A 20,786-nucleotide genomic window follows, 5' to 3' on the forward strand; every position below is an offset into this window, starting at 1 on the left:
AGGACTCGCTGGGGTTTCGGCTTCAGGACAAAGTGGGGCTGCGTCCACGCTGACTAGGGAAGAGGTTTCCTGAGGACCCAGGTGATGCCTGAGGGAAAGGTGAAGAGACAGTGAGGAAAAGTGGGGAGAAGCTTCCTGTGGGCGACTGACGGCCGAGAGGGTCCGTCTTCATATGACCGAGGAAGGGCTTGGTGTGCAAAGCTGGGTTTTGGGTCAGGTTTGTGTGCAGGGTAGCCAGCATGAGTTATGGGGTGTCCAGTTTCCCCAGCACCATTTATTGTGGGGAGTGTCGTGCTCCGTGGTGTGTCCTTGGTCCCTGTGTCATGAATTAACTGACCCCGTCCGTGTGGGCTGAATTCTGGCTCTCCGTCCTGTTCCTCTGGTCCCTGCGCCTGTTTTGAGCCAGTTCTGCGCTGTTTTGGTGACTGTAGCTTCGTGATGAAGTGTAAAGTCAGGGAGGGAGATGCCTCCAGCCCGTTCTCCTTTCTCAGAGTTGCCTTGGCTCTTCGGGGTCCTTTGTGGTTCCACACAGATATTAGGAGGATTTGCTCTATTTTGGGGGAAAATACCATGGAATTTTGGGAGGGATTGCATTCACTGTGTCCATTGCTTTGGGTAGAATGGGTATTTAACAATATTAATTGTTCCATTCCCTGAGAACAGGATGTCTTTCCATTTATTGGTGTGTTTTTCAGTTTCTCCATCAATGTCTTAAACTTTTCAGTGTGCAGGTCTTTCACATCCTTGGTTAACTTTATTCCCAGGTATTTTGTTCTTTTTGATGCAGTTGTTAATAGGGTTGCCTTCTTTCTCTTTCTGATGGTTCATTATTAGTGTTTAGAAATGCAACTGATTTCTGTGTATTGATTTTGCAACTTTACTGAATTCATTTATTAGTTCTAATAGCTTTTTTGTGGAATGAAGTGGAAAATTGGAATTCAAAAATCCCACTGTTTCTACCGTATCCAGGTCGTCCGCAACACGGAGGACAGTGGCTCCTAATATAACCTTCCCCCAGTGCCTCTAAATGACATGTGGACTTTGGGTGAACTGGATCTGGGTAAAGCTTGGCTTCTATATGGAAGTTTGATGTTTTCTCTGCTTTTCTGGCGTGCTATTGACATACATGATGTTTTGAAAAGTAATTTACTTTCCAGTAATTTCAAACGTACAAATTTACATACATAAAACAAGTCTTGTACCTTGATTAAATATACTCCTAAGTATTGATGTTGACATTATTTAAAATGGAATTGTTTTCATAAATTCTTTTTCAGATTATTTTTTGCTAGTGTATGCATATAAGACAGATTTTCATGAATTGGTATTTTGTTCTATAACTTTGCTTAATTAGTTGATTAGCTCAAATAATTTCTTTGCTGATTATAGGTAGTTTTATATATAAGATGATGAGACCTATGTTTTGTGAAGAGACGCAGTTTTAATTTTTCCATTCACCCACGGATGCCTTTCATTTTTTCCTCAAGAGTCTGGGTAGAACTTCCAGTCACCACTGAGTAACGGTGATGGAGGCCAGCTTCCTGGCCTTGCTCCTGATTTCAGGAGTAAATCTTTCAGTCTTCAGCATTGAGCATGATGTTTGCTGTGGCTTTTTGTACTACTCTTTTCCATATTGAAATAATTTCCTTTTAGTCCTGCTTTCTTGAGTGTTTGTCATGAAATAACACTGGATTTTCACTGTAGTTTTTCTGCATTAATTGATATGAGTATGTGTTTTTACTTCACACCATTATTGTGCTTTAATACATTGCTTACTTTTAATATGTTGAGCAACCTGAAACTTCTGGTGTAGAGATACTTGCTTATGGCATTATCCACTTAAAGTTCTGTTGGTTTCATGTTGCTATTATTTTGTGATAGATTTTTACATTCGTATTTATAAGTTATAGTGGGGAAGTTTTCTTTTTTTTTCTTTCTTTCTTTCTTTTTTATTTTATTTTATTTTTTTGCGGTACACAGGCCTCTCACTGTTGTGGCCTCTCCCGTTGTGGAGCACAGGCTCCGGACGCGCAGGCTCAGCGGCCGTGGCTCACGAGCCCAGCCGCTCCGCGGCATGTGGGATCTTCCCGGACCGGGGCAGGAACCCGTGTCCCCTGCATCGGCAGGTGGACTCTCAACCACTGCGCCACCAGGGAAGCCCAGGGTTTTTTTTTTTTTAATTCTTTTTCTGATGGTTCATTATCAGTGTATAGAATCACAAATGATTTTTGTGCATTGATTTTTCTTTGTTTTTTTTTGTATCCTGCAGTTTTACTGAATTCATTTTTTAGTTGTAACAGTTATTTGGTGGTTGAATGTGGAAAACTAGAATTCAGAAATCCCACTGTTTCATCTACATCCAGGTCATCCACAGCACCCAAGACATAGTGGCTTCCAATATAATCTTCCCATGGTGCCTCTTGTAGTATGTGGACTCCTACAAGGGTGATTAGCGTCCCCACTGTGGGCGAACTGGATCTGGGTAGGGCTCGGCCTCTGTAACAGAGTTTGATGTCTGTATTTCTGGCATGGTATGACATGGTTGTTTTGCTAAGTGCTTTATTTTCTAGTAAATTTCAAGTATATAAAAAACTTTAAATAGCAGTATAAAGTTTTCCACCTTCACAAAATACTCCAGTTTGTTTTACCCTGTGAGACTGGGAGGGCCACTCTCCCAGGGAACCAGCACATAACCCCAAAATGAGGAATAATTATGGTTTCCACATTATAATCCTATCCACAGACCCGCTTCAACTTTCACCAGTTTTCTCTTTTTGGAACCATCAGTGGGGCTTTTCCTCACTTTCCTCACTTTAAAAACCTTGCTGGATTGAAAGTGTACAAGATGAGCATGATCTGGGTGGTTTTCTGTATGGCTTCTTTCACTTGGGATGTTTTCACTGTTTATCCGCATTGTAGCATTGATCATTATTTCATTCATTTTTTCCATTGGGATTAAAAACACATAACATTTACCATTTAAACCATTTTTTAAAAGCTTTTTAAAAAATATTTTATTTTATTTTCTATTTTTTGGCTGTGTCAGGTCTTTGTTGCTGCACGCAGGCTTTCTCTAGTTGCGGCGAGCAGGGGCTACTCTTCGTTGCCGTGTGCAGGCTTCTCATTGCGGTGGCTTCTCTCGTTACGGAGCACGGGCTCTAGGCGCACGGGTTTCAATAGTTGTGGCACGAGGGCTCAGTAGCTGTGGCTCACGAGCTTAGTTGCTCTGCAGCATGCAGGATCTTCCAGGACCAGCACTTGAACCTGTGTCCCCTGCAATTGGCAGGCGGATTCTTAACCACTGTGCCATGAGGAAAGCCCCATTTCAACCATTTGTAAGTATCCAGTCCTGTGGCCTTAAGTACATTCGCATTGTTGTAAAAATATCCTCACCATCCATCTCCAGAACTTTATTTTCCGCATGTGAAACCGTAGCCATTAAACACTAACTCCCGTCAACCCCTGGCAACCTTATTCTACTTTGTCTTTGGATTTGACTTATCTGGATACCTCATACTAGTGGAATCATAGAACGTTTGTCCTTTTTGTGTCTGGCTGGTTTCACTTAGCATAATGACTTCAAGGTTCATCCACATTGTAGCATGTGTGAGAATTACCTTAGTTTTAAAGGTTGAATCATATTCCATTGCGTATATACTACACTGTACTTATCCATTCATCTGTTGAAGGATGTGTTGTGTTGCCTCCACCTTTTGGCTATTGTGAATAATGTTGCTATGAATATGGGGTACAGATATCTGTTCCAGTCCTTGCTTTCTAATATTCTGGGTGTACAGCCTGGAGTGGAATCAAGGGATCATACATTTTCCATGCTTTTGAGGAGCCACCATACAGTTTTCCACAGCGGCTGTATAATCTTACTTTATTCCTTTATATGACAGAATAATGCAGCTTATGGATCTACCTTATTTTGCTTATCCGTTTACCTGCTGATGGACATTTAAATCTTTCCTACCCTGGGCTATTGTGAACAGTGCTGCTATGAATAATTGGTGTACAAGTTTTTGTTTGAACACCTGTTTTCCATTTTTTTGGTATATATCTAGGAGTGGAGTTGTTGAACCACATGGTAATTATATTTTATATTTTTGAGTAAATGCTAAAGGTTTGTACACATAGACTGCACCATTGTACATATCCACAAGTAACTTTTAAGGGTTCCAATTTCTCTGCATTGTTGCCAACATTTATTATTTTTATTTACATATTTTAAAATTTATTTTAAAATTTATTTTTATTCTAGTGTGTGTGAAGGGGCATCACACTGTGGCTTTAATTTGCATTTGCATCATGACTCCTGACGTTTGACATCTTTTCATGTCCTTGTTGACCATTTGTATGTCTTGCCTGGAGAGCAGTCCATGCAAGTTATTTGTCTGTTTCAAAAATTGTATTGTTTGTCTTTTGTTGATGAGTTGGAAAAGTCCTGGGTACGTTCTAGGTAAAGAGTCATATGAGATATATCATGTGCCAATATTGTCTTCCATTCTGTGGGCTGTCTCTTTACTTTCTGGATAGCCTCTTTTGATGCACAAAGGTTTGTAATTTGGAGGAAATCCAATGTATCTATTTTTTTCTTTCATTTCTTATGCTTTACTGTCAAATCTAAGAAATCATTGCTAAATTCGTGGTCGGGAAAATTTAATTCCTTGGTTTATTTGAGAGTTCATAGGGTCCTTTCTCGGTACCCACTAGGCCAGGCTTTAGGCCTGGGGCTGAGTTAGTGTGAGGGTTCAGCGGTCACGGTTTAGGGTTATGGGTCATTGTTGGAGAGTCAGGGTAGAGGGTTGTGGTTAAAGGGTCAGGGATTAGAGTTTAGGGGTCAGTGGCGAGGGTCTAGGGGTCTGGGGCTAGGGTTGTTAGGGCATTACAGTTAGAGGTTAGGGTTCTTAGGGTAAAGGTTAGAGTTAGGTTTAAGCACAATTGGCCCTCATTGCCCTCCCCTCTCCTTCTCTCTGAAGCCTCCAGAATGGATAGGACTTGCCCAGGGTCAAACAGGAGTCAGGGAGCTGAGGTCAACAACTGTTTTTCTGGCCTCCCTTCGCCCAGTCCTGGGCTCTGAGAGAAGAATGAAATGTCTGTTCTTGTCTCGGACTGTTTCTTATCCACTTCAACCTCTGTCAAGCATTGGGGAGGGTGTCAGAAGTCACGCATGGTTTCCTTCTGCCCTCCTACCTGGGAAGGGTGATGCTGGCCCTACTCTGCCTGGGCAGCCCCAGGTTCCAGCACAGCCCAGACTGGAGGGCACTCAGTGGACATGTGTGGATTTATAAAGGACTGGGTGCAGTGACCTGCCAGCCCCCAGATGCTGCCTTATTAAGGGCTGGTGGGGCCCTCCTGGCACTGGAGGCATCCTTTGTCCCATCTGAGTGGGCATGAATAGATGATCAAGTCTCAGGCAGGACAGCCGTCGACCTCTGACTATGCAGGCAGGTATATGTGGTCCTCTAGCTCAGTCCAGCCTGGGCATTGTCAGGCCCTCATGTACAGTTACGGAGCTGATCATGATGCCGGGCAATTCAAGAGCTACCTGGGCAGTGTAGACATTCCTTTGAGAAGTTTCAACTACCAACATGCATGTGGCTGAGAAAAAGGCCTCCTGCTCACAGCCTCATAGGCTGCCAAGACAGGTAGTAATCCTCTAGACATTGGAGTGTGGCCCTGACACAACACCCATGCAGCAGACCATGGCCCTGCAATCCTCTGTCCTTTCAGTCGTTAGAAACTTTTGACATGCATATTCATTAAGAATCAAAGAGCAACTGGACCTCCCAGTGTGAGGTTTACACTGCCACTGCCATTGTCTTGGAGAGCCATATGCATCCATGTGGCCTCTGGAAAGCCTGCCAACTATGGGTTCCATGGCATGGAAGAATTCTCGAGCCTCCCGTTACTTCATTGCACAAGTGTCCTTACCAACCTAGCATTTGGTTTCTTCCTCTTGGTAAAGGAGAGAGAAGAAACTGGAAAAGGAGCAGTATTGTTTTTCAGGGATGGGCAATTAATATGGCCAGGGAGATGGCATAACTCAAGGACTCCCACCTCTCAGGGGCAGGAATGAGGTCTGTGTGTCTTCTGACGGCACATGGGCTGTTCTGGGCCAGCCTCTGAGATGTGAGGACCTGATGCCCAAGGAAAGAGACTAGAGTTTACCACCACCAATGATCCTGACTTTTCAGCAAGTGAAAGAACTTGCAGTCTTGGGAGGGACAGTAAGAGCACTGGATGAGTTGCTGCAGCCCCTGACCCTAAGTGAACCTCTTTCTTTCTTTTGTGTCAGATTCTGTGCTGTGCAGTGAGCTGTCATTGACATAGAATCTGTTGCTTTCTCCCGGCCAGCATCTGTTCTCAGGCCCAAGGGCCTCAGTTTTCCTTTGGGAATTATATCTCACCTGCTTCCAGTCCAAACAGTTGCAGAAGGATGACCCCATGTTCCACCCAGCTCGAAGATGGGTTTACAACCCACATCTAGCCAGTCCCATTTTCCATCTTCTGGTGATGGGTCAAGGATGAGAATGCAACCCAAGCCAGATCAAAGGCATTTTAAAACCATGACTTTCTTGGAATCCAAGAAAAGGAGAAACTCTTTCTCGGAAAATGGATGGTGAGTGGTTGTCAGCCTAGAACTGCTGTTGGCCCAAGTGCAGTGAGAGAGCCTGTGCCTGTGAATGGGGTCCCCCAAAGGCACTGAGCGGGACAAAGGTTTGCAGAGAAGCAAGGTCACACTGAGACAGTGTGAGCCACTGGACCTGCCAGGTCCAAACCCATTCTTCAACTTGCCACTTGCAAGTATTAATGTATTTCTACCCTTACAATAAATACTAATTTATTTTACTTCCGTAAGTGTGTCCAGTTGCTGGGAAAAGAAAAAGTTCTGGTTGATACATCTGAGTCAATAATCCCTGACCCTTCCTCAGGTGTCCTCACTGGGTAGGCATGGCTGTGGGAGGTGAAGACACTGGGTGGGGTCATATACTAGGGGAGCTGCCAAACAGCTCTGTCCCTGCTCCTTCCCTGTCCCGGGAGAGGGAAAGCCTGGAACAGTGATAGGATAGCCAGTAGGGGAAGAGGTTCCTCAGTGGTTAATTGGCCTTTTTGTGTTTTCCTTCATTTAGGGTCCATTATTTGGGTAATGTGTTTTTACAAAGAAATCCCCCTTTTCCTCTAGATTTCCAGTTTGTTACAGTAGGTTTCTCTTATTTGACGTTTAATTTTTCCTGTCTAATTTTCTACAGAATCATGACAAATAATGAACAAATACTCGTACTTTACTATTAACTGAAGCCCCTATTCACGTTCCCTTTGTTATACCTTTCCTTGTTCCAGGATCTGAGAGGACATGCGGTCATCATGTCTGCTTAGACTCTTCTGGGCTCTGACAGTTGCTCAGACTCTCCTTGTTTCCATGACCTTGACAGCGTGGAGGAGGGCTGCTCAGGTATTGTATAGACTGCCGGGCGCTGGGATTTGCTTGGTGGTTTTGTCGTGGTTAGACTTGGCTTTGAAAAAGCAGACCACAGAGGTGAAGTGCTTCCTCTTCACTATATATCAAGAGGACAGGCTCTTAAGGGAACTTCTCCCTTATATTCTTAATTTTGGTCACCTAGCTGAGGTAATGTTTGTCAAGTTTTCCCACAGTGAGGTTAATTTTTTCCCATGTCCATCCTGTGTGTCTTATATAGGAGGAAGTCATAATGCAGAAGCCACACTTGAGGAGAGAGGGGTTAGCTTCACATCCGGATGGACAGCTGAGTGGCTATATACGTTGTTTAGAAGCTTTCTGCACAGGAGATTTCTGTTTAACACCATTCATCAAAAACTATGTAATTTATTTATACCAGTTGGGACACGTGAATAATTATTGTAAACTTTTGGTTATGATCCAGCACTACATTATTAGACTGGTTAGTTCATTCTTGCTTTGGCTGTTGAGAGCTTTTTCCATTTGCTCTTGTTTTCATTTTACATAATTTTTCTTTTGTGGGTTTTAAAAATTTTTGGTACTTCTTTACTTTCTGATTTTTTTTTTTTTTTTTTTTTTTTTTTTGCTGTATGTGGGCCTCTCACTATTGTGGCCTCTCCCGTTGTGGAGCACAGGCTCCGGATGCGCAGGCTCAGTGGCCACGGCTCACGGGCTCAGCCACTCCGCGGCATGTGGGATCTTCCCGGACTGGGGCACGAACCTGTGTCCCCTGCATCGGCAGGCGGACTCTCAACCACTGCGCCACCAGGGAAGCCCAACTTTCTGATATTTTAAGATTATCCTGCTTCATATATTTACTGTCTCAGTCCTAGCATCAGCCCTTTCTTCAAAGAGGCCTTGTTCCTTTTATTAGAGAATGGTATTAAAAACTTACATGTGGGAGCTAAATATGCTCAGCTGACAGTACATCGAAATATATGCATGTATCCCAGCCTATGCACATACACATAATTATAAAGGTTTCCATGTGGAACTATGTGCAGGCTAAAGATAGTTTATACTGATATCTCCAACCGGATCTGTTATGACATGGATATTGTAAACTTCTCCCTTTGTTTGACTGTAACATCCAACTCCAGTGGTAAGAAACCTGGCTTCCACCATTTGTCATTTATTAAATTCAGTGCTTGTTCCATTTGGGGACTGATATCGTAGTTTCAGTACTGTTAGCTGCTGCCCCTCATGGGAAAGAACATAGAGTCCCCTGTGTATGTATGGCACATTTTGTCTTTGGCCTACAGATTCTGTACCTTTCCAAAGTTAACTTAGGTCAGCCCATTTGTCCCAGTACCAACAGCGAGTTTTTTCATACATTTCTGAATCAGTTAGATTCTTTGTTACATTTTGTATTGCAGTCTTTGACACTCCCATATCCTAAGTAGCTAAGTTTGGATAGATTGTAACTTACTTGTTGGGTTGTAACAATCTGTGGGTGTAGCCAAATGCATAGTGACAGGTATTCACCACTGAAGTATCATATGGACTGTTTCAACCACATATTCCGTAAACTGTTTACCGTGTCAGTTTTGCCTTTTCTAGAATGTCATATGAAGGAGGTCATACAGTGTGTAGCTGTTCAGACTGGATTCTTTCACTTAGCAATGTAAGTGTTAGATGCATCTATTTTTTTTTTTTTTGCACGGGTTGATGATTGTCCATTCCTTTATATCTCTGAATACTATCGCACTGCATGTATATGAGAGGGAAAATAATTTTCCCTCTACACTTCTATGTTCTTTATTGAGATTCCCCTTGTAATGAAAAAGAGATGAACTGGAGAAAAAAACCAGAAGTTTAATATATACCATGCATACCTCCTGTATACTTGAAAGATACCCAGGAAAACTGAGTCACTCCCTGAAATGGCCCAAGCCGTTACCTTAAATGCTATCTTCAGAACAAAAGCAAGATGTTAGGGAATGGAGGCAGCCATTTAAGGGATGTTATTAGTCAAAGCCCAGTAAACAAGGGTATGGTTGTTACACAGATTTACATCCAGGTCTATTTCATTGACAAGCTTTTTTTAATTTTTTAAACATTTATTTATTTGGCTGCGCTGGGTCTTAGTTGCGGCCTGTGGAATCTTGAGTTGCGGCATGCGGGCTCTTAATTGCAGCATGCGGGATCTAGTTCCCTGACCAGGGATTGAACCCTGGTCCCCTGCATTGGGAGCATGGAGTCTTAACCACTGGACCAGCAGGGGAGTCCCAACAAGCTTTTCTTGATATTTAGTCATCATTCAATTCCTGGTCCAGAGAGGGACATACCCTTACAAATGGAGATATCCCTAATAAATGCAAATGCACCTCCTAAAAGGGCATTTTCCACTTGGTTTTGAAAGATTCTCCTGGGTCTGCTGCTTCTTAAATTACTCAGTCCAAAATAATCGTTTTGTCAAATGGGCATATTTTGGGGTGGTGTATTCTGCACCCCTTGACATGTGTGTGCCCTAATTTGCTTATGAATTCATCTACAGAAGGACATCCTGATATCTTTAAGTTTTTAGCCATTGTGAATAGAGCTGCTGTGCATTGCTTGATGCTAGTTTTGGTTTGAACACAGTTTTTCAAAGCAGTTGTCTAAATACAAGAGGTACACTTCTTGGATCCCAAGGTGAGACTTTTTAGATTTGGAAAAAACTGCCAAAGTGTCTTCCAAAGCTGGTTGTACATGCATTCCACCAGCATCTTGAGTTTATTCTTGTATGCTTATTTACTGCCTGTTTATCTTCTTGGGGCAGGTGTGTGTTTCTACCTTTACCAAATTTTAATGGCGTTGTTGGCATAATTTGAGTGCAAATCCTTTATCAGACATGTGTTTTGGAAATAGTTTCTTGCAGTTTGTGGTTTGTCTTCCAGTTTTCTGAATAAGGTCACCAGACCCAAAGTCATGTAGATTATCGTTTTTTTTCCTAGGATTTTTATAGTTTGGTAATTTAAATTTGTCTATGGACATTTTGAGTGAATTTTGGGTTAAGTCGTAAAGTTTGTGTCTACATTCATTTCATTACATATGGTTTGTAATTAATTGCTCCTTAACCCTCTTTTGAGAAGACACAGCGAGATACTTGGCTCCATTTCAGTTTCGATTTCCAAACTTAGTATATACAGCAGAACTGCCTTCCACATGAGGCCTCTGGGTTTGTGAGTGTGGCACTCCCGGCACTTTTCTCACATCCCACAGGGGGCGCCGAACCCACCTGTGTGACCCTGGGGGCACAGGTGCACCCTGCCCACAGACTTTGCTCTGTGAAAAGCAGACAGGAGCTTTGTCTCCTGTCAGGGCTTAGGTTTCTGGACCATGAGGCATTCTCCACACTGACGAGCTGGGTTTTCTCAGGAACCACTGGTGAGGAGACTCCACAAGAGGAAAAAATGAGCAAGTGTGGAGAATCCTCCTGTGCAGCTGACCGCTGGGTGGGCGGGGTGCATCTTCAGGGCACTCAGGAGAGAAAGGGTTTAATGTGGAATACTGTGCGCTTTTAGTTTTATGTGCAGCGTACATGGTGACCAGTGTCGTTCTTTGGAGACTGGTGTCTAGTTTTCCTGGCACTGTTTGTTGATGGTTTTAGGTAGAATAAATTTTTTTTTTTTACATCTTTATTGGAGTATAATTGCTTTACAATGGTGTGTTAGTTTCTGCTTTATAAAAAAGTAAATCAGTTATATATATGTTCCCATATCTCTTCCCTCTTGCATCTCCCTCCCTCCCACCCTCCCTATCCCACCCCTCTAGGTGGTCACAAAGCACTGAGCTGATCTCCCTATGCTATGCGGCTGCTTCCCACTAGCTATCTATTTTACGTTTGGTAGTGTATATATGTCCATGCCACTCTCTCACTTTGTCACAGCTTACCCTTCCCCCTCCCCATATCCTCAAGTTCATTCTCTAGAAGGTCTGTGTCTTTATTCCTGTCTTACCCCTAGGTTCTTAACAACATTTTTTTCCCTTAAGTTCCATATATATGTGTCAGCATATGGTATTTGTCTTTCTCTTTCTGACTTAATTCACTCTGTATGACAGACTCTAGGTCTATCCACCTCATTACAAATAGCTGAATTTCGTTTCTTTTTATGGCAGAGTAGTATTCCATTGTATATATGTGCCACATCTTCTTTATCCATTCATCTGATGATGGGCACTTAGGTTGTTTCCATCTCCGGGCTATTGTAAATAGAGCTGCAATGAACATTTTGGTACATGACTCTTTTTGAATTATGGTTTTCTCAGGGTATATGCCCAGTAGTGGGGTTGCTGGGTCATATGGTAGTTCTATTTGTAGTTTTTTAAGGAACCTCCATACTGTTCTCCATAGAGGCTGTACCAATTCACATTCCCACCAGCAGTGCAAGAGTGTTCCCTTCTCTCCACACCCTCTCCAGCATTTATTGTTTCTAGATTTTTTGATGATGGCCATTCTGACTGGTGTGAGATGATATCTCATTGTAGTTTTGATTTGCATTTGTCTAATGATTAATGATGTTGAGCATTCTTTCATGTGTTTGTTGGCAGTCTGTATATCTTCTTTGGAGAAATGTCTCTTTAGGTCTTCTGCCCATTTTTGGATTGGGTTGTTTGTTTTTTTTTGATATTGAGCTGCATGTGTTGCTTGTATATTTTGGAGATTAATCCTTTGTCAGTTGCTTCGTTTGCAAATATTTTCTCCCATTCTGAGGGTTGTCTTTTCATCTTTTTTATGGTTTCCTTTTCTGTGCAAAAGCTTTTAAGTTTCATTAGGTCCCATTTGTTTATTTTTGTTTTTATTTCCATTTCTCTAGAAGGTGGGTCAAAAAGGATCTTGCTGTGATTTATGTCATAGAGTGTCCTGCCTATGTTTTCCTCTAAGACGTTGATAGTTTCTGGCCTTACATTTAGGTCTTTAATCGTTTTGAGCTTATTTTTGTGTATGGTGTTAGGGAGTGATGTAATCTCATACTTTTACATGTACCCTTCCAGTTTTCCCAGCACCACTTATTGAAGAGGCTGTCCTTTCTCTTCTGTACATTCCTGCCTCCTTTATAAAAGATAAGATGACCATATGTGCGTGGGTTTATCTCTGGGCTTTCTATCCTGTTCCAGTGATCTATATTTCTGTTTTTGTGCCAGTACCATACTGTCTTGATTACTGTAGCTTTGTAGTATAGTCTGAAGTCAGGGAGCCTGATTCCTCCAGCTCCGTTTTTCGTTCTCAAGATTGCTTTGGCTGTTCGGGGTCTTTTGTGTTTCCATACAAATTGTGAAATTTTTTGATCTAGTTCTGTGAAAAATGCCAGTGGTAGTTTGATAGGGATTGCATTGAATATGTAGCTTGATTTGGGTAGTAGAATCATTTTCACAATGTTGATTCTTCCAATCCAAGAACATGGCATACCTCTCCATCTCTTTGTATCATCCTTAATTTCTTTCATCAGTGTCTTATAATTTTCTGCATACAGGTCGTTTGTCTCCTTAGGTAGGTTTATTCCTAGATATTTTATTCTTTTTGTTGCAATGGTAAATGGAAGTGTTTTCTTGATTTCACTTTCAGATCTTTCATCATTAGTGTATAGGAATGGCAGAGATTTCTGTGCGTTAATTTTGTAACCTGCTAATTTACCAAATTCATTGATTAGCTCTTGTAGTTTTCTGGTAGCATCTTTAGGATTCTCTATGTATAGTATCATGTCATCTGCAAACAGTGACAGCTTTACTTCTTCTTTTCCGATTTGGATTCGTTTTATTTCCTTTTCTTCTCTGATTGCTGTGGCTAAAACTTCCAAAACTATGTTGAATAGGAGTGGTGAGAGTGGGCAGCCTTGTCTTGTTCCTGATCTTAGTGGAAATGCTTTCAGTTTTTCACCATTGAGGATGATGTTGGCTGTGGGTTTGTCATATATGGTCTTTATTATGTTGAGGAAAGTTCCCTCTATGCCTACTTTCTGGAGGGTTTTTATCATAAATGGGTGTTGAATTTTGTCGAAAGCTTTGTCTGCATCTATTGAGATGACCATATGGTTTTTCTCCTTCAATTTGTTAATATGGTGTATCACATTGATTGATTTGTGTATATTGAAGAATCCTTGCATTCCTGGAATAAACCCCACTTGATCATGGTGTATGATCCTTTTAATGTGCTGTTGGATTCTGTTTGCTAGTATTTTGTTGAGGATTTTTGCATCTATGTTCATCAGTGATATTGGCCTGTAGTTTTCTTTCTTTGTGACATCCTTGTGTGTTTTTGGTTTCAGGGTGATGGTGGCTTCGTAGAATGAGTTTGGAAGTGTTCCTCCCTCTGCTATATTTTGGAAGAGTTTGAGAAGGATAGGTGTTAGCTCTTCTCTAAATGTCTGATGGAATTCACCTGTGAAGCCATCTGGTCCTGGGCTTTTGTTTGTTGGAAGATTTTTAATCACAGTTTCAATTTCAGTGCTTGTGATTGGTCTGTTCATAGTTTCTATTTCTTCCTGATTCAGCCTTGGCAGGTTGTGCATTTCTAAGAATTTGTCCATTTCTTCCAGGTTGTCCATTTTATTGGCATAGAGTTGTTTGTAGTAATGTCTCATGATCTTTTGTATTTCTGCAGTGTCAGTTGTTACTTCTCCTTTTTCATTTCTAATTCTGTTGATTTGAGTCTTCTCCCTTTTTTCCTTGATGAATCTGGCTAACGGTTTATCAATTTTTTTTATCTTCTCAAAGAACCAGCTTTTAGTTTTATTGATCTTTGCTATCGTTTCCTTCATTTCTTTTTCATTTATTTCTGATCTGATCTTTATGATTTCTGTCCTTCTGCTAACTTTGCGGGTTTTTTGTTCTTCTTTCTCTAATTTCTTTAGATGCAAGGTTAGGTTGTTTATTCGAGATGTTTCCTGTTTCTTAAGGTAGGATTGTATTGCTATAAACTTCCCTCTTAGAACGGCTTTTGCTGCATCCCATAGGTTTTGGGTCGTCGTGTCTCCATTGTCATTTGTTTCTAGGCATTTTTTGATTTCCTCTTTGATTTCTTCAGTGATCACTTCGTTATTAAGTCGTGTATTGTTTAGCCTCCATGTGTTTGTATTTTTTTAACAGATCTTTTCCTGTAATTGATGTCTAGTCTCATAGCGTTGTGGTCAGAAAAAGATACTTGACACAATTTCAATTTTCTTAAATTTACCGAGCCTTGATTTGTGACCCAAGATATGATCTATCCTGGAGCATGTTCCAGGAGCACTTGAGAAAAATGTATATTCTGTTGTTTTTGGATGGAATATCCTATAAATATCAATTAAGTCCATCTTGTTTAATGTATCATTTAAAGCTTGTGTTTCCTTATTTATTTTCATTTTGGATGATCTGTCTATTGGTGAAAGTGGAGTGTTAAAGTCCCCTACTATGAGTGTGTTACTGTTGATTTCCCCATTTATGGCTGTTAGTATTTGCCTTATGTATTGAGGTGCTCCTATGTTGGGTGCATAAATATTTACAATTGTTATATTTTCTTCTTGGATCAATCCCTTGATCATTATGTAGTGTCCTTATTTGTCTCTAGTAATAGTATTTATTTTAAACTCTATTTTGTCTGATATGAGAATTGCTACTCCAGCTTTCTTTTGGTTTCCATTTGCATGGAATATCTTTTTCCATACCCTCACTTTCAGTCTGTATGTGTCTCTAGGTCTGAAGTGGGTGTCTAGTAGACAGCATATATATGGGTCTTGTTTTTGTATCCATTCAGCCAGTTTGTGTCTTTTGGTGGGAGCATTTAATCCATTTACATTTAAGGTAATTATTGATATGTATGTTCCTATTCCCATTTTCTTAATTGTTTTGGGTTTGTTATTATAGGTCTTTTCCTTCTCTTGTGTTTCTTGCCTAGAGAAGATTCTTTAGCATTTGTTGTAAAGCTGGTTTGGTGGTGCTGAACTCTCTCAGCTCTTGCTTATCTGTAAAGGTTTTAATTTCTCCATCAAATCTTAATGAGATCCTTGCTGGGTAGAGTAATCTTGGTTGTAGTTTTTTCTCCTTCATCAGTTTAAATATGTCCTGCCAGTCCCTTCTGGCTTGCAGAGTTTCTGCTGAAAGATCAACTGTTAAATTTATAGGGATTTCCTTGTGTGTTATTTGTTGTTTTTCCCTTGCTGCTTTTTTTTTTTTTTTTTTTTTTTTTTGCAGTACGTGGGCCTCTCACTGTTGTGGTGTCTCCCGTTTTGGAGCACAGGCTCCGGACACGCAGGCTCAGCGGCCATGGCTCACAGGCCCAGCCACTCCGCGGCATGTGGGATCTTCCCGGACTGGGGCACGAACCCGTGTCCCTTGCATCAGCAGGTGGACTCTCAACCCCTGCACCACCAGGGATGCCCTCCCTTGCTGCTTTTAATATGTTTTCTTTGTATTTAATTTTTGACAGTTTGATTAATATGTGTCTTGGCATATTTCTCCTTTGTTTTATCCTGTATGGGACTCTCTGTGCTTCCTGGACTTGATTAACTATTTCCTTTCCCATATTAGGGAAGTTTTCAACTATAATCTCTTCCAATATTTTGTCAGTCCCTTTCTTTTTCTCTTCTTCTTCTGGAACCCCTACAATTCGAATGTTGGTGTGTTTAATGTTGTCCTAGAGGTCTCAGACTGTCCTCAGTTCTTTTCATTCTTTATTCTTTATTCTGCTCTGCAGTAGTTATTTCCACTATTTTATCTTCCAGGTCAGTTATCCATTCTTCTGCCTCAGTTATTCTGCTATTGCTCCCATCTAGAGTATTTTTAATTTCATTTATTGTGTTGTTCATCGTTGTTTGTTTCATCTTTAGTTCTTCTAGGTCCTTGTTAAATGTTTCTTGCATTTTGTCCATTCTATTCCCAAGATTTTGGATCATCTTTACTATCATTATTCTGAATTCTTTTTCAGGTAGACTGTCTATTTCCTCTTCATTTGTTAGGTCTGGTGGGTTTTTATCTTGCTCCTTCATCTGCTGCGTGTTTTTCTGTCTTCTCATTTTGCTTATCTTACTGTGTTTGGGGTCTCCTTTTTGCAGGCTTCAGATTCGTAGTTCCCATTGTTTTTGGTGTCTGTCCCCAGTGGCTAAGTTTGGTTCAGTGGGTTGTGTAGGATTCCTGGTGGAGGGGACTAGTGCCTGTGTTCTGGTGGATGAGGCTTGATCTTGTCTTTCTGGTGGGCAGGTCCACGTCTGGTGGTGTGTTTTGGGGTGTCTGTGAACTTATTATGATTTTAGGCAGTCTCTCTGCTAATGGGTGGGGTTGTGTTCCTCTCTTGCTAGTTTTTTGGCATAGGGTGTCCAGCACTGTAGCTTGCTGGTCGTTGAGTGAAGCTGGGTGCTGGTGTTGAGATGGATATCTCTGGGAGATTTTAGCAGTTTGATATTATGTGGAGCTGGGAGGTCTTTTGTGGACCAGTGTCCTGAAGTTGGCTCTCCCACCTCAGAGGCACCGCACTGACTCCTGGCTGCAGCACCAAGAGCCTTTCATCCACATGGCTCAGAATAAAAGGGAGAAAAAGTAGAAAGAAAGAATTAGTAGAAGTAGAAAGAAAGAAAGAAGGAAAGAAGGAAAGAAAGAAAGGAGGGAGGGAGGGAGGGAGGAAGGAAGAAAGGAGGGAAGGAAGGAATAAAAGAAAGAAAGAAAGAAGATCAAGTAAAATAAAATAGAGTAAGATAAAATATAATAAAGTTATTAAATTAAAAAATAATTATTAAGAAAAATTTTTAAAAAAAAAAACCCCAAAAACACAAAAAATACAAAACCGGATGGATAGAACCCTAGGACAAATGGTGGAAGCAAAGCTATACAGACAAAATCTCACACAGAAGCATACACATACACACTCACAAAAAGAGGAAAAGGGGAAAAAATCATAAACCTTGCTCTCAAAGTCCACCTCTTCAATTTGGTATGACTCGTTGTCTATTCAGGTATTCCACAGATGCAGGGTACATCAAGCTGATTGTGGAGCTTTAATCCGCTACTTCTGAGGCTGCTGGGAGAGATTTCCCTTTCTCTTCCTTGTTCTCACAGCTCCCAGGGGCTCAGCTTTGGATTTGGCCCCGCCTCTGCGTGTAGGTCGCGGGAGGGCATCTGTTTGTTTGCTCAGACAGGACGGGGTTAAAGGAGCCGCTGATTCGGGGGCTCTGGCTCACTCAGGCCGGGGGGGAGGGAGGGGCACGGAGTGTGGGGCGGGCCTGCGGCAGCAGAGGCCAACGTGATGTTGCAGTAGCCTGCGTTCTCCTGGGGAAGTTGTCCCTGGATCCCGGGACCCTGGCAGTGGCGGGCTGCACAGGCTCCCCGGAAGGGAGGTGTGGCGAGTGACCTGTGCTCGCACACAGGCTTCTTGTTGGTGGCAGCAGCAGCCTTAGCGTCTCATGCCCGTCTCTGGGGTCCGCGCTGTTAGCCGTGGCTCGCGCCGTCTCTGGAGCTCCTTTAAGCAGCGCTCTTAATCTCCTCTCCTCACGCACCAGGAAACAAAGAGGGAAGAAAAAGTCTCTTGCCTCTTCGGCAGGTCCAGACTTTTCCCCGGACTCCCTCCCGGCTGTGGCACACTAACCCCCTGCTGGCTGTGTTCACGCCGCCACCCCCAGTCTTCTCCCTGCGCTCCTCAGCTCCTCTCCCTGCGCTCCTCAACTCCCAGCCCCGCCCGCCCCGGTGGGTGAGCAGACAAGCCTCTCGGGCTGGTGAGTGCAGGTTGGCACCGATCCTCTGTGCGGGAATCTCCCTGCTTTGCCCTCCGCACCCCTGTTGCTGCGCTCTCCTCCGCGGCTCCGAAGCTTCCACCTCCGCCCCCGCAGTCTCCGCCCGTGAAGGGGCTTCTAGGGTGTGGAAACCTTTCCTTCTTCACAGCTCCCTCCCACTGGTGCAGGGCCCGTCCCTATGCTTTTGTCTCTGTTTATTCTTTTTTCTTTTGTCCTACCCAGGTACGTGGGGACTTTCTTGCCTTTTGGGAGTTCTGAGGTCTTCTGCCAGCATTCAGTAGGTGTTCTGTAGGAGTTGTTCCACGTGTGGATGTATTTCTGGTGTATTTGTGGGGAGGAAGGTGATCTCCGCGTCTTACTCTTCCGCCATCTTCCCCCTCTCCCAAACACTTTAATAATAGTAATTTTTGTGATGCATGAGCATGGAATATTGTTTTCTATTGTGTCTTCAGTTTCTTTATCAATGCTTTATAGTTTTCTGAGTATAGGTCTTCCATGTCCTAGGTTAAATTTATTGCTAAATAGTTCGTTCTTTTTGATGGAATTGTTTTCTTAATTTTTCTTGCTGGTGGATCATTATTAGTGTATAGAAACAAAACTGATTTGTGTATACTGATTCCATATTTTGCAACTTTACTGAATTTATTTTTTAACATATTTTTTGAAGTAATGTGAAAAATTTAAATACTAAAATCTCACAGTTTCTACTGCACCCCAGGTAGTCCACAGGACCCAAGAGATGGTAGCTACTAATATACTCTTCCCACGGTGCCTCTTCATACCATGCGGACTCCGCCAAGGGAAATAAGTATCACAACTTTGGTTGAACATGGTCTGGGTAAGTCTTGGCCTCTATAACAAAATTTGATGTCTGTCTTATCTGAGTTTCTGGCATGATACTGACATGGTTGTCTAGAAAAGTAATTTACTTTCCAGTAATTTAAAATGTACAGAAAAGTTGCAATAATGGCAAAAAGTACTCACATTTGCCACTTCACACAAAATGCTCAGTGTGTTTTGCCCACGGAACCAGCACATAACCCCTAAATGAAGAAATCCTGATGTCCACATTATAATTTAATACTCAGCCCCACTTCAACTTTCACCTACTGTCCCAACTGTATGAAAATGTCTTTTTCCATCCTGATCCGGTTTTCTTTTTCTGGACCCATTACTGAGTTTCCCCCTCATTTGGACAACCGTGATGGATTTGAAGCAGACAAGATGAATATGGGATCTAGGTGGCCTTTTCTGTATGGCTTTTTTCACTAAGAATGTTTTTAATGTTCATTTTTGTAACAAATATCAGCGCTGCACTTTTTTTTCATTGTCATTAAAAATACAAAACACGACTTTAGCATTTAATTCACTTTACGTATACAGTTTTGTGGTATTAACTACCTTCATATAGTTGCACAAGCAAGTTAACTAACATGGGTACCTCCTGTGTGCATGGCAGATACCCAGGAAATTGAGTAACACCCTGAAACAGCCCAAGACATCACCTTAAATACCATCTTCATCTAAAATGCAAAAAAAGGAAGGCTATAGTCGTTTCTGTCTACATTCATTTGATTGTATATGGTTTCCAGTTGATGTTGTATAACTAGTTGTGGAGAAGTCATGGGGTAGGTGGCCTCATTTCAGTTTGAATTTCCAAATTTAGTGGATTCTGCAGGCTTGATACAAGGTTTACAAACTTTATATTGGATCAGGACATCCCATGGTGTAACTGGTATTCATGGTTTGTTCAACAGTTAAAGTTCTGTGTGATATGAGTTCATCCCGGAGTAATCCAGGTTATTACTGGAGGTAAACAAATGTTTCTGTTACACATTTGTCCCAGGATGAAAGGACAAGAGAAATAAGACCTAATTTATAAAAGTGCCTTCAAACTAATTGATACTGAAGTATAGTTGACCTACAATGTCGTGTTAATTTCTACTGTACAGCAAAGTGATTCATATATACATACATACCTATATATATATATATATTTTTTTTTTTTTTTTTTTTTGCGGTACGCGGGCCTCTCACTGTTGTGGCCTCTCCCGTTGCGGAGCACAGGCTCCAGACGTGCAGGCTCAGCGGCCATGGCTTACGGGCCCAGCCGCTCTGTGGCATGTGGGATCCTCCTGGACCGGGGCACTAACCCGTGTCCCTTGCTTCGGCAGGCAGACTCTCAACCACTGCACCACCAGGGAAGTCCTATACATATTTTTCATATTCTTTTCCATTATGATTAATTACAGGGTATTGAATATAGTTCCCTGTGCTGTACAGTAAGACCTTGTTTATCCATCCTATATATAATAATTTGCATCTACTAATCCCAAACTCCCAATCCATCCCTCTCCCCTGTCTTCCCCTTGACAACCACAAGTCTGTTTTCTATATTTGTGAGTCTGTTTTTGTTCTGCAGATAGGTTCATTTGGGTCTCATTTTATAATCCAGATATAAGTGATATATGGTATTTGTTGTTCTCTGTCTGACTTACTTCACTTTGTATGATAACCTCTAGGTCCATCCATGTAAGCTGCAAATGGCATTATTTCATTCTGTTTTATGGCTGAGTAATATTCCATTGTATATATGTACCACATCTTCTATATCCATTCATCTG

The 20,786-nt window shown here is 41.8% G+C and overlaps 1 long non-coding RNA gene across 1 annotated transcript; it reads left to right on the forward strand.

The window, feature by feature from the left end:
• The first annotated feature begins 64 nt into the window (after positions 1-64).
• On the forward strand, positions 65-18,901 carry LOC307187163. Its single transcript, XR_013828536.1, has 3 exons — positions 65-81; positions 7,348-7,459; positions 18,881-18,901. It is a non-coding gene; the product is annotated as an uncharacterized lncRNA (long non-coding RNA).
• Positions 18,902-20,786: the final 1,885 nt, after the last annotated feature.

Source organism: Stenella coeruleoalba (assembly GCF_951394435.1).
Source record: "Stenella coeruleoalba genome assembly, chromosome: 5".
NCBI lineage: Eukaryota > Metazoa > Chordata > Mammalia > Artiodactyla > Delphinidae > Stenella > Stenella coeruleoalba.